Source organism: Arachis hypogaea, chromosome 14, assembly GCF_003086295.3.
Source record: "Arachis hypogaea cultivar Tifrunner chromosome 14, arahy.Tifrunner.gnm2.J5K5, whole genome shotgun sequence".
Lineage (NCBI taxonomy): Eukaryota > Viridiplantae > Streptophyta > Magnoliopsida > Fabales > Fabaceae > Arachis > Arachis hypogaea.
In genome coordinates this window covers 23,664,891-23,675,481 of record NC_092049.1, presented here as the reverse complement: position 1 = coordinate 23,675,481, position 10,591 = coordinate 23,664,891, and positions in this window count along the sequence as shown.

Sequence of the window (10,591 nt, the reverse complement as noted above, 5' to 3'; positions counted from 1 at the left end):
TAACAGATGAGACTCATCAGCCATAGGTCAGGCATACATCATATGCATATGTTTCCTTTGTTTGATTGTGCATTATTTAGGTTTGCCTTTGTGAATTACTATGCTTATTTGCTATACTTGCTACTTGTTGTATCTAAATTTTACCTGTGATTGCTTTGTCTGTATTGCTTGTCTGTGCACCGGTGTTTCAGAGAGATGGAGGAGATAGAAGGTGAATTATAGGGTTTGAATTTTATGAGACAAAAAGTAAATTGTAAATTGAGGGATTAAGTTAGGAATGAGTTAGAACTTTAAGAACCTTAGATAACTATCCTGCTTATGGTTTACCGTTTTAATTCTTTAAGTTTTAAATATGAGTGTCAAAGTTCTAGAATTGCCTCTGGCTTTCTCGGGACCATATATATTATGTATGTGGGCACTATTACCATGCTGAGAATCGGATTCCATACGGATTTTGTTGTTTTTCAAATGCAGGTCGAGAGGCACCTCGTTAGGCGTCTGGATTACTCTGCAAGCAAAGTTCTGACTTTGGCTTTTGTGTTTTGTATATGTATATGTGTGTGTGTGTGTGTGTGTGTGTAGAATTCTCCTTAATATATGTGCTTTACTTTTGTACCTCATAGAGGTTTGATGGAGTACTAGGGTTTATTTTGAGTATGTTGGAACTTGGGATTTGTATATACTTACGTAAATATTCTCCTGCTAGTCTTAACTCCACAGGTTGGGCCTAGAGATTGAACGTTTTGTATCTTTTGAAAATCCCTTCTTATTTATTCATATGTATCTTACGTTTCTTCTTACGCAAGATTTGGTTATGTGAGCGCTGCGCTTTTCTTTTTTCACGATTTTGTTTAAGCTTCCTTTCAAGACTCATCGAATATTATATTCCTTCAATTATATATTATGTATGTACATTTTATTTTTTTAGAGGTCGTAATACCACATCACCTCTGTTTTACGACTTAAGCGTAAAGCTCTATGTGGTAGGGTGTTACATATCCCATTCCGGGATGTTAATGATTTCCTCAATGTTGACCTTGGTCTAAAGAGGGATTTGGTTGCCAAAGTTTATTCCTGACTTCTCTAGGTTGATCACCTGTCCTGATGCTGGGGTGTATTGATTGAGAATTTGAATCAATTAGTAAATTTCATCCTCTTTTGCACCTGAAAAAATAATGCAATTATTAACAAAAGATATATAAGTTATAATTGGTTCATTCGGAACTAATTTGACCCCAGATATTAAATTTTTGCTCAAGGCATTATCCATGAGAATAATGAAGACCTCTGAAGCAATAATAAATAGATAAGGGAAAAGTAGAGGTGGCAATGAGTAGCGTAAGGTTTAGATCAAACTCTAACCCTACTGGCACGTTGAGATTTTTATATAAACTCAACCCTATCCTATCCTACCCATGGGTTGAGAATATCCCAACCCTAACTCTACCCGTTCTTAACCCGCAAATACCCGACCCTACCCGCTGATTACCAAAAAGATATAACATTATTATATAACTTGATGATAATTTAATATTGAATTGACTTTTATGTAAAAAAAAATGTTTTAAATTATCAATTAATGATCTTCTCTTAGTGACTAAGGATCTTTTGTATTTAGTGAAAGGTCTTTAGTTCAACATGCACTTGAAACATATTTTTATATAAGTATATAACATATACTAGGGGTGTTCGCGGTGTGGTTTGATTCGGTTTTTGAGAGAAAAGTCATCCGATCCAATCGTCTAATTAAACTGCGGTTCGGTTTGATTTTGTTTTTTTATCGAAGCCATCCGAACCAAATAAAACCAACTAAAATCGATTTGGTTTGGTTCGGTTTGTCCGATTTTTTCAATCAATTCAAAAAAAAAAATACTACCATACTATTTCACAAAGTCATAACATTGAAATCGACAAACACAAATACACAATAGCTAACAAAGTCTTGGTTTAATGAAATTTAACGACAAGAAATTCAAATACGACAATTAAAAAAGTTTAAAAGTTTAATAGTCAACACAACTGAAAATAAAAATAAATTTCCATTAAAAGATAGCCAAGTTATGGTGTCTTCTCCAACAAAACAGTGAAACTTCTTAAGCAAACCAACCCGAAATAAAAAAGTTGTTACATAATAAGAACAATAATAATATAAGACTAGTAAAAACATTCTAATCTAGTTATACATTCTAATAATAAAGAGAACAATAGAGTTCAAGCAAGAAAATATTCTAAACATGAAATGAAACAAAACATGGGGCAATCTGATTGAATCCCAAAGTCCAATAGAGTTCAAATCAACCCAAAAAGACCTATGAACAAGAAGAAGGCTGCTAATCCTCCTCGAGATTGATCGAGTCCTTGAACTTCCCATACAAAATCTTCTTTAGTTCAGCCATCTGAGCAACCACAGATTTTTTTTCCTCGTCAAGCTTTGTTAGTTTATGGCTTGTCACCTCTTTCATGTTTTCTATCCTATTCTCAACTTCATCCTTTGTATTCTTTGCAAGAGTGTACATTATCCAGGGATAGTATTGAATGTCGATATTGATACTGATCAATCCAGCTAGGTTTCGTATATACTACATCACTCCTAACATTCTTGCCAAATGAAAACCAACACACTCACAAGTAAACTACATTTTGCCCATAATTACACTCCAGCAATACCCTTAGATGTTCCATTTTGATTGAGTAAAAAATTATTCTGGCTGAGGAAATATTAGGTTGCCGACATATTGGTTCTTACTTTGGGTGGATTGATCAAGTGGATGAATCTTTTAGGAATACAGTTATTAGTCATTGGGGGACCATTTTTGTGAGCAAATTGATCAATCGTTAACGATAAAAAAGATGGTTTATTCTGCAAGGTCCTAGCTCCTAACTTATTATAGTGATGATTAAGGAATAAACTAAAACCCCACCCCGTAACTAAATAAGTAAATCAATGCATATCCTATGATTTCTTTTGTTCTTTCAATCCATTTCTACCATCAAGTTATAAACTATAAGGATACATTTGAGTGCTTATTCTACTCATATACTAACAACTGAACTAAAAACAGAGCTAAATAAACAAAAATAAAAAAGAAAAATGAAAAGAAACAAAAAATTATGGTTAAGTTGGCGATTTTGATATCATCCTCGAGCTCATGAAAGCAATTGTTCAATGTTCTGAACTTATTGATGTTCTGTTCGTCCTCCCATGTCACTTCCATGTCGGATCCTCCTCCCTTCAACGACGAAAAATAAAATATCATAAATTAGGAGGGAAAATAATAGAAAGAAGATTGCGATTCAAAGGAATATTGATTCGAAGCTAGGGATTTTTTATTACCTGCTGCATGCTATTGACTCAATTTAGGGTTTCTTGATTCCAATCACAGTATCAGTTTCAGTGCCACTGGGAGCTACCGTTGACAACTCTCGAGGTAGTGGGCAAAACGGTCCCTTGCCATAGTTGGGAGGTGCAGAGAGCGAGGATGTAAGACCTAGGGAGAGAGTGGCTGGATTTCATACTTCGTTTGGGGTGGGGCTTAGGGGTTACTGGGTAGGCTAGGTTACGTTCATTTGGGGGTGGGGTGGGCTTGGATTTTTTAAGGTTTTTTTACCTTACCGGTTTGGTTCGGTTCGGTTAGAGTTTTTATTTTTAAAACTGAAAACCGAACCAAACCGCAATAAAAACAGCAAAACATGTCTTTTTCGATTTTATCGGTTTTCAGTTTGTTCGGTTTTTGGTTTTTTCGGTTCGGTTGGTCGGTTTAGTTCGGTCCGAATCGGATTTGAACACCCCTAACATATACATATATAGTGTGCAGGTTGGTCGGGTAGTGTTAAGCCTTAACCCGCACCCTACCCACTGCAAATCGGGTTGGTAACCTTACTCAACCGTGTTGGTAACCCTACTCAACCGGGTTGGATACCGGCGGATAGGGTGTATGCTATCACTCATGGAAAAAAGAGAGTCTCCTTGTCTTAGTCCTCTCTGAGGAGTGATTTCTATTGTTAGAGTGCCGTTTATTTTGAACATGTATGTCACGCTTATGATGCACTCCATCCACTTTTGGTGGAACCTAAATTGTTTTAGCACTTCTTCGATGAAGTTCCACTCCATGCTGTCATATGCTTTATTCATATCTTTCTTGATGCCTAAGTCTTGTGAAACATCTTTTCCTCTGCTTGTGATCCTATGGAAAGCTTCTTGCACAATGATAATGTTGTCCTAAAATAATCTTCCACTCACAAATGCACCTGGAATGGGAGAGACAATCTTATCCATGATATTCTGGAGTCTAGCCACCATTACCTTTGATATGATTTTATAAACATAGTTGCAACAACTGATGGATCTCAGATGATTCAGAGTTTCTGCATATTTTATCTTGGGAATGAGCACTACTTGTGTTTTGTTGATTAGCTTCGGAATAGCACCCTCCTCAAGGAAATTTCTTACCACAACATAGACATCATTTTGGATAGTATTCTAGTATTTTTAGTAGAATTGATCACTTAGTCCATCCAGACCAGGTGCTCTTGATCTGTCCATACTAAACATTGCTTGTATAATTTTTTCCTCTATGACTTCCTTCAAAAGATCTTCATTAATTGCTTCAATGACTCTAATAGGAATGGCCTTAGCGTAGTCGGTCAAGTTTGTAATTCCTTTAGATGTAAATAAACTATAGTAGTAACTTTCTGTCAGCCACAGGATCTCACCTTAATTTTGGATCCGACTTCCTTCGGCATTTTAAAATCTGTCAATGTAGTTTCTGTCCATCCTTTGAGCCATTTGATTCTAGCCCTTTGTACCCAATAATTTTCTTCTAGCCTCCATAGCTCTTTGATTCTTTGTTTTGCTTCCTTGATTTGTTCTTGTTGGCTAGTTGTGTGAGGGGAGTTTTGGAGGTGTTAAATTTTGATTTGCCACTTGATTTGTTCTTGAAGTTAGACTTATTTTACTCCTTAAGCTATTTGATGCGATTTATGGTCTTATTAATTAGCCTATTCCAATCTCCTTCATCTTGATCCTTGTCATTCCAACCTTTGTTGATGACTTCCTTGCACTCTTCTTTGTCATCCCAATAAGTTTCATACATGAAAAGTCTCAAAACTTTTTGGTTCAGCTTCAAGTTGGTACTGATTAGAGGAAATGGATGGTAGTGCTTAAAGGTTGGCATGATTAAAGATTTGCCTCTACTTCCAATTCATTAGGGCTCTGTCAATTCTTTCTCTATCACAAAACCATCTCTTGGGTTGCTAAACTAGATAAACTTGTTCACCAGTTCCTTGAACTCTTCAATTTGAATAGTGGGCTTAGGATGCTTGGCGATATAACACCCTATCACACAGAGCTTTACACCTAGAATGTAAAATAGAGGTGGAGAGGTGCAACGACTTCTAAAATAAAAATACATACATATAATAGCAGAAAGAATATAATAAACTAGGAGTCTTGAAAAAAGTGGGTAAAACAAAATCGCGAAACGAAAAGCGCAACGCTCCAAAAACGAAATAACTTGCGTGTGAAGAAAACTATAATTATCAAACATAAGATAATAAAAGTAGGAATAGAGAGCCGATGATAGAAAATAACAAGCTCCTAACTTAGCCCGCGAAGTTAAGGCTAGCCAGAGAATATTTACACACACACACACACACACACACACACACACACACACACACACACACACATATACATATCCAAAACCCAGATGTACATAAACAAAATCCTGCCTCTCCATAAACCTCTAAGATGTGCGGAGAGAAAGCTAAGTACATATATATACATCGCTGTACAATAAAATATCCCAGTAACCACTTCGCAGGAGTGCAGACGCCTAACAAGATGCCTCTCGACCTGCATCTAAAAAATAACAACATAGTATGGGGTGAGAACCAGAGGTTCTCAGTATGGTAAAGGTGCCACACACATAATATATAAGGTCTTGGGAATGCCAGAGGCAATCCTAGAACGCCGACACTCAGATTATAGAGTTTAAAGTATTAAATAGAAGCCATCAAAGGTAGTTTTCTAAGAGTATCTAAGCTTAACTTAACTTAACTTTAAAATCTAAGTCCCATACTGCCATTCCTCCATACCTCCATCTCTGTCAGCATTTCACAGACAGATAAATAGATAAAAGCAAGCACAAGAAGGTTACAAGTAATGCAGGTAACAAATATAAATTTAGCATAGAAAGTACATTTAGGCACACCCAGTTAATGCACAAATTAAACAAGTAATTCAAGTAGTATGCATATGATGCATGCCTGTCCTATGGATGATGAGGCTCATCTGTTGGTTATCCAGCTAACTCGACAAGTCCGAAAACCTTAGACTGTCCCTCGACGTTCATCCCCAAGAGTCTATGCATAGCTTTTTCTTAAATAATAAATATTGCTCAATGGGGGTTAACATTCCCGGGAATTTATAAGTGCCCGGTCGCCCTTACGCCGTAGAGTCAACAAAGTATCGAGCTTTCAACCTGGTACACGTGGTGGCAAGCCACGATATTTTACCCAGAGAATCTCGTATCTCAGATCATTTAATCATTCAAGCCAAGTATCATACATGATCATTCATTTGATTATCAAGCCAAGTAACATACATGATCATCCGTAACATTTTATAGTCAATTCATCACTTTTCAGCTTTACTTCATCTCCAAGTTATCCCCATTTCCTAACTTAATCTGAATATCAGGTCTAATACTATTATTTATGACTAAGAATGAGAATAGAGGTTTAGAAGTTTGAAATAGGGTTTAAAACTTCAAAAATCATGTTTGCTAGAACAGGGGCCACGCATACGCCTGGCTCACACGTGCACGCGTCCTTTTGTCATGCGTACGCGTGGGTGAAAACTTCATGTCACGCGTGCGCATGGGACCAGTCACATACGCGTCATCAAAATTCCATGCCACTCGTACGCGTGGACGTACGTTCTTCAAAAAAAGACAATTCGGGAGAATACCACCTGCATATCAACATATTACCCTCCAAACTTCCGACAAGCATAACTTGATCGTTTTAAATCGCTTTTCTTCCGTTCTTCGAACGGAATAAACTTCACGAACTCAATTTTCATTTAAAATAAGTTAGAATCAATTTGGGATTCCGAAATCCAAGTTATAGCCTCCCAAAGTTCAACCCAAAACCACAATTTTGCAAATTCCTTTAAACCTTATTCTCATCCAAAGTTTCCATTCCATTCATTATCAACCTATCAATACCTACACAATTCCAGCAACGACACTTAACCATGCCTCTTTCCAAATTAACATAATAACAATCTCCATCCCATAATCAAATCACTAATTATCCAACAAACACCAACCAAACATATTCATCAACAAATTGCTAAACATTAAACACACACCTGCATTCCAACTTATCCTATCGTCATCTAGCCTAAGTTTTCACAGAATATTATATATTAAATGCAAGAAACCTAAACCATACCTTGGCCAATTTCTACGTAACGATCAAGGAAATTTAATTAAAACCAATCACATCCCCAAAACCTCAACTACACAGCTTCCTCCAAGTTCCGGTATTCACAATTTCAAGCTCCAATTATTTATTCACAACCTAATACACATTCATAAGACATATATACCCAATTTAATACTCAAAGCTCAAATTCAATAAAATTAAAATAGAATTATGGTATCCTCACCTTACCCAAGCTTCACATAAGCGAGAGCGAACGTTTTCTTCAAGCTAATTGGATCCTAAAACATCAGAAATCAAAGAAATTCAATATCCCTTCCAATTTTTTGAAAAATTGGAGAAAAGAAGTGGCTGGGAGTGATAAATGACTTACCAATAAAATTATTCCAGTAGAAACGTAGAGCTCGACGCGGTGATCGCGTGGTCACAAACGGTGTGACGATCGGAGCTCGGACGGAGAAGTTACGGCGAGCTGAAGATTGCCGTAAGGGTTTTGGTGTCTTTCTCTTCTCTGGAGTCTTTCACGTTGCTCCAGCTGAAAATAAAGAAAAGAAGGGGGCTTGGGTTCATTTAATTGCTGAACCAGTTGGGCCCATGGGCTCGGTTTGAGCCCGGTTCAACCGGTTTGGCCCGTTTGGTCTAATCTTGGACCGATTTCTTCGAAATTAGTGTCAAAATTCTTATTTCGATGAGCTCTATCCTAATTTAATATAATCACATTTCTAATCTTCTTTATTAAAAACTATTTTATCGACTAATTATCTACTAATTTAACGGTACAGGCGATTTTTTCTTTTTGATATAAAATGTAGTTGATGTCTCCTATGAAGCAACTTGGTTCATCCAGCAGATCCTTAGAATCAACTAAGGATTGCCACATTCTCCTTCTTTGTTTGAAGGTGGATAGGATTCCACAAGTGAAACCACACTTTAAATTAGGATTATTATTTCTCTTTCTATTAGTAATAATAAAGTCTTGGCTCCGACAATTAACCAAAAGAATAAACTACCATTTCTATCCACGAAAGTTGAAAATGCTGACAAATCTACATATAGAAAAAGAAAATTATCATTTGTACCCATAAAACATAAGTTCCATACAACAAAATTATCCAAACACTAAAAAATCATATAAAAACTCCAAATTACCCTTATCATCATCTGCATCATCTTTTCCTTCCCTACTAACCACTCCATCATCCTCATCTGCTCATCACTTTACCACCACCACCACCACTAATCCCACCCCATCTCTCTCACCAATAATCAATTGATTTTTAAACAATCCTAACAGCAATTTTTCAGCCGCGAGCCACCTCTCTTCCTCCGTGGCAAATGTCTCAACCTCTGTTTCCGTTCTTGCAGCCTCCAGCTTCAACGTCAGTGACCACCCCTCATTCTCTCCTTCCCTATCTCGCCCTTGCTGACCAGAGGACCTTCGCACCAGCCCCTGCTTCGTCACCGTCAGCAACCCTAGAGCCGCAGTGCCCCCTCCCCTCTCTTCACCTCTGACCACCCTCACCTACCATGGCTACCTTCTCCTCATCACCGAACTAGTGCCTCCAACGGGCCACCGCACCAGCCGCCACCGTCGCGGTCTTCTTTGCGCGGCGAGCTCTCTTTCTCTTTCGCCATTTTTCTTTTCTCCCAGAAAAAGTGAATCCAAATACATGAGGCTTCTGTGTTTGGTTATTCAGATATGATCCTTTCTCTTTACTCTCTTCACACCTTGGATCTGTGTCCCTTTCCGCCCTATTTCTGTCAGCTTTCTCCATGACACCCTTTTCACTATTTTGTTCCCTCAAACAGCTTCACACTCAACTGAAACCAAGATCCAATTTTGACTCTTACTCATAGTCATCTATTTTAAATCCCTCTCTAGGTTGATTTTGATTCCTCCAAAGGTGCTTTTCTCCGTTTTAATTCATGAGGTCACTATTTTTCAATGCACTACTTTAATTGAGGTTATGAAGGAGCGGCAATGAGGTGGTTTGTGGCAGAGAAATAGAGGTTAGATCGGAGGGTGTTCAGGTAATGTGAAGAGAGAGATGGAAGATGATGGTAGTAGTGGTAATGATAAGGGTAATTTGGAGTTTTTAGGTAATTTTTTTGTGTTTGGATAATTTTGTTATGCGGAACTCATGTTTCATGGGTATAAATGGTAATTTTCTACTTCTATGGGTAGATATGTCAGCGTCTTTAACTTTTGTGGGAAGAAATGGTAGTTTACTCAAACAAAATATCAAATTTTTCATTCCATAAAAGACATAGACCTCTGGACAAACTCTGATATTTTACATAAAAGACATTCTTAAACTGATGCTTTCTAGCTATCTTCTTATTTTTTCTTCCTTAGCTCTAGTTTCCATTAGGTACATAATGGCAGGCTTATGCTTCTTGCACATGTTTTTCAACTCGAAAGCTGTACCACCACTCTGGGACAGTTTCAACTTAGGACATTGATGGCTGAGATAGGGGCATGATTACGCCCGCCTTCTCATCCATGTCAATTGCTTCAGCAGTGTCAGTGTTGAGACCCCCTTGCATTAGTTCTGTGTAACATCCCAACTTTTTTAATCAGGTTCATTATTCAATAATTAATTAATTAAAAATTGTAATGATTTAAGATTTAGATTCAAAATAAAGAATTAGAAAATAATGTACTTGAAAAACTAACATATCTAATTTAAAATTTGAAAATACGAAAGCACTAGCTGTAGTGAATTCCTAACTAACAATAAACCATCTTTCAAGATATAGTCATAACTAATTTCATACTTATTGGATTTGAATGATCTTTAGTTACCTGAAAAGATAAGAAAACTAGCTTTTTTCTTTAAGTTCAGTATAAAATCAATTAAAATTAAATTAGGTAGATAAATGATAAATCTGTTATAAGTTTATAGTAGAGAATTGCGCTCTTATCAAGTTGTGCTTATCCGATTGACTTCGTTTAAGATTCATTTTAAATTTAACTCAATTCTCTATAAATTTGTGTCTAATAGCTATTTCCAAATTCCAAACGTAGAAGATTTTAGGACTTTCAAAGTGACGTTTCAGCTTGGAGATTTTACCCAAACGCGAGTTAGATTCTCCTAACACAATTTGTAGATACCTAAGAGCTATTTGAGTCCTTCCTTTC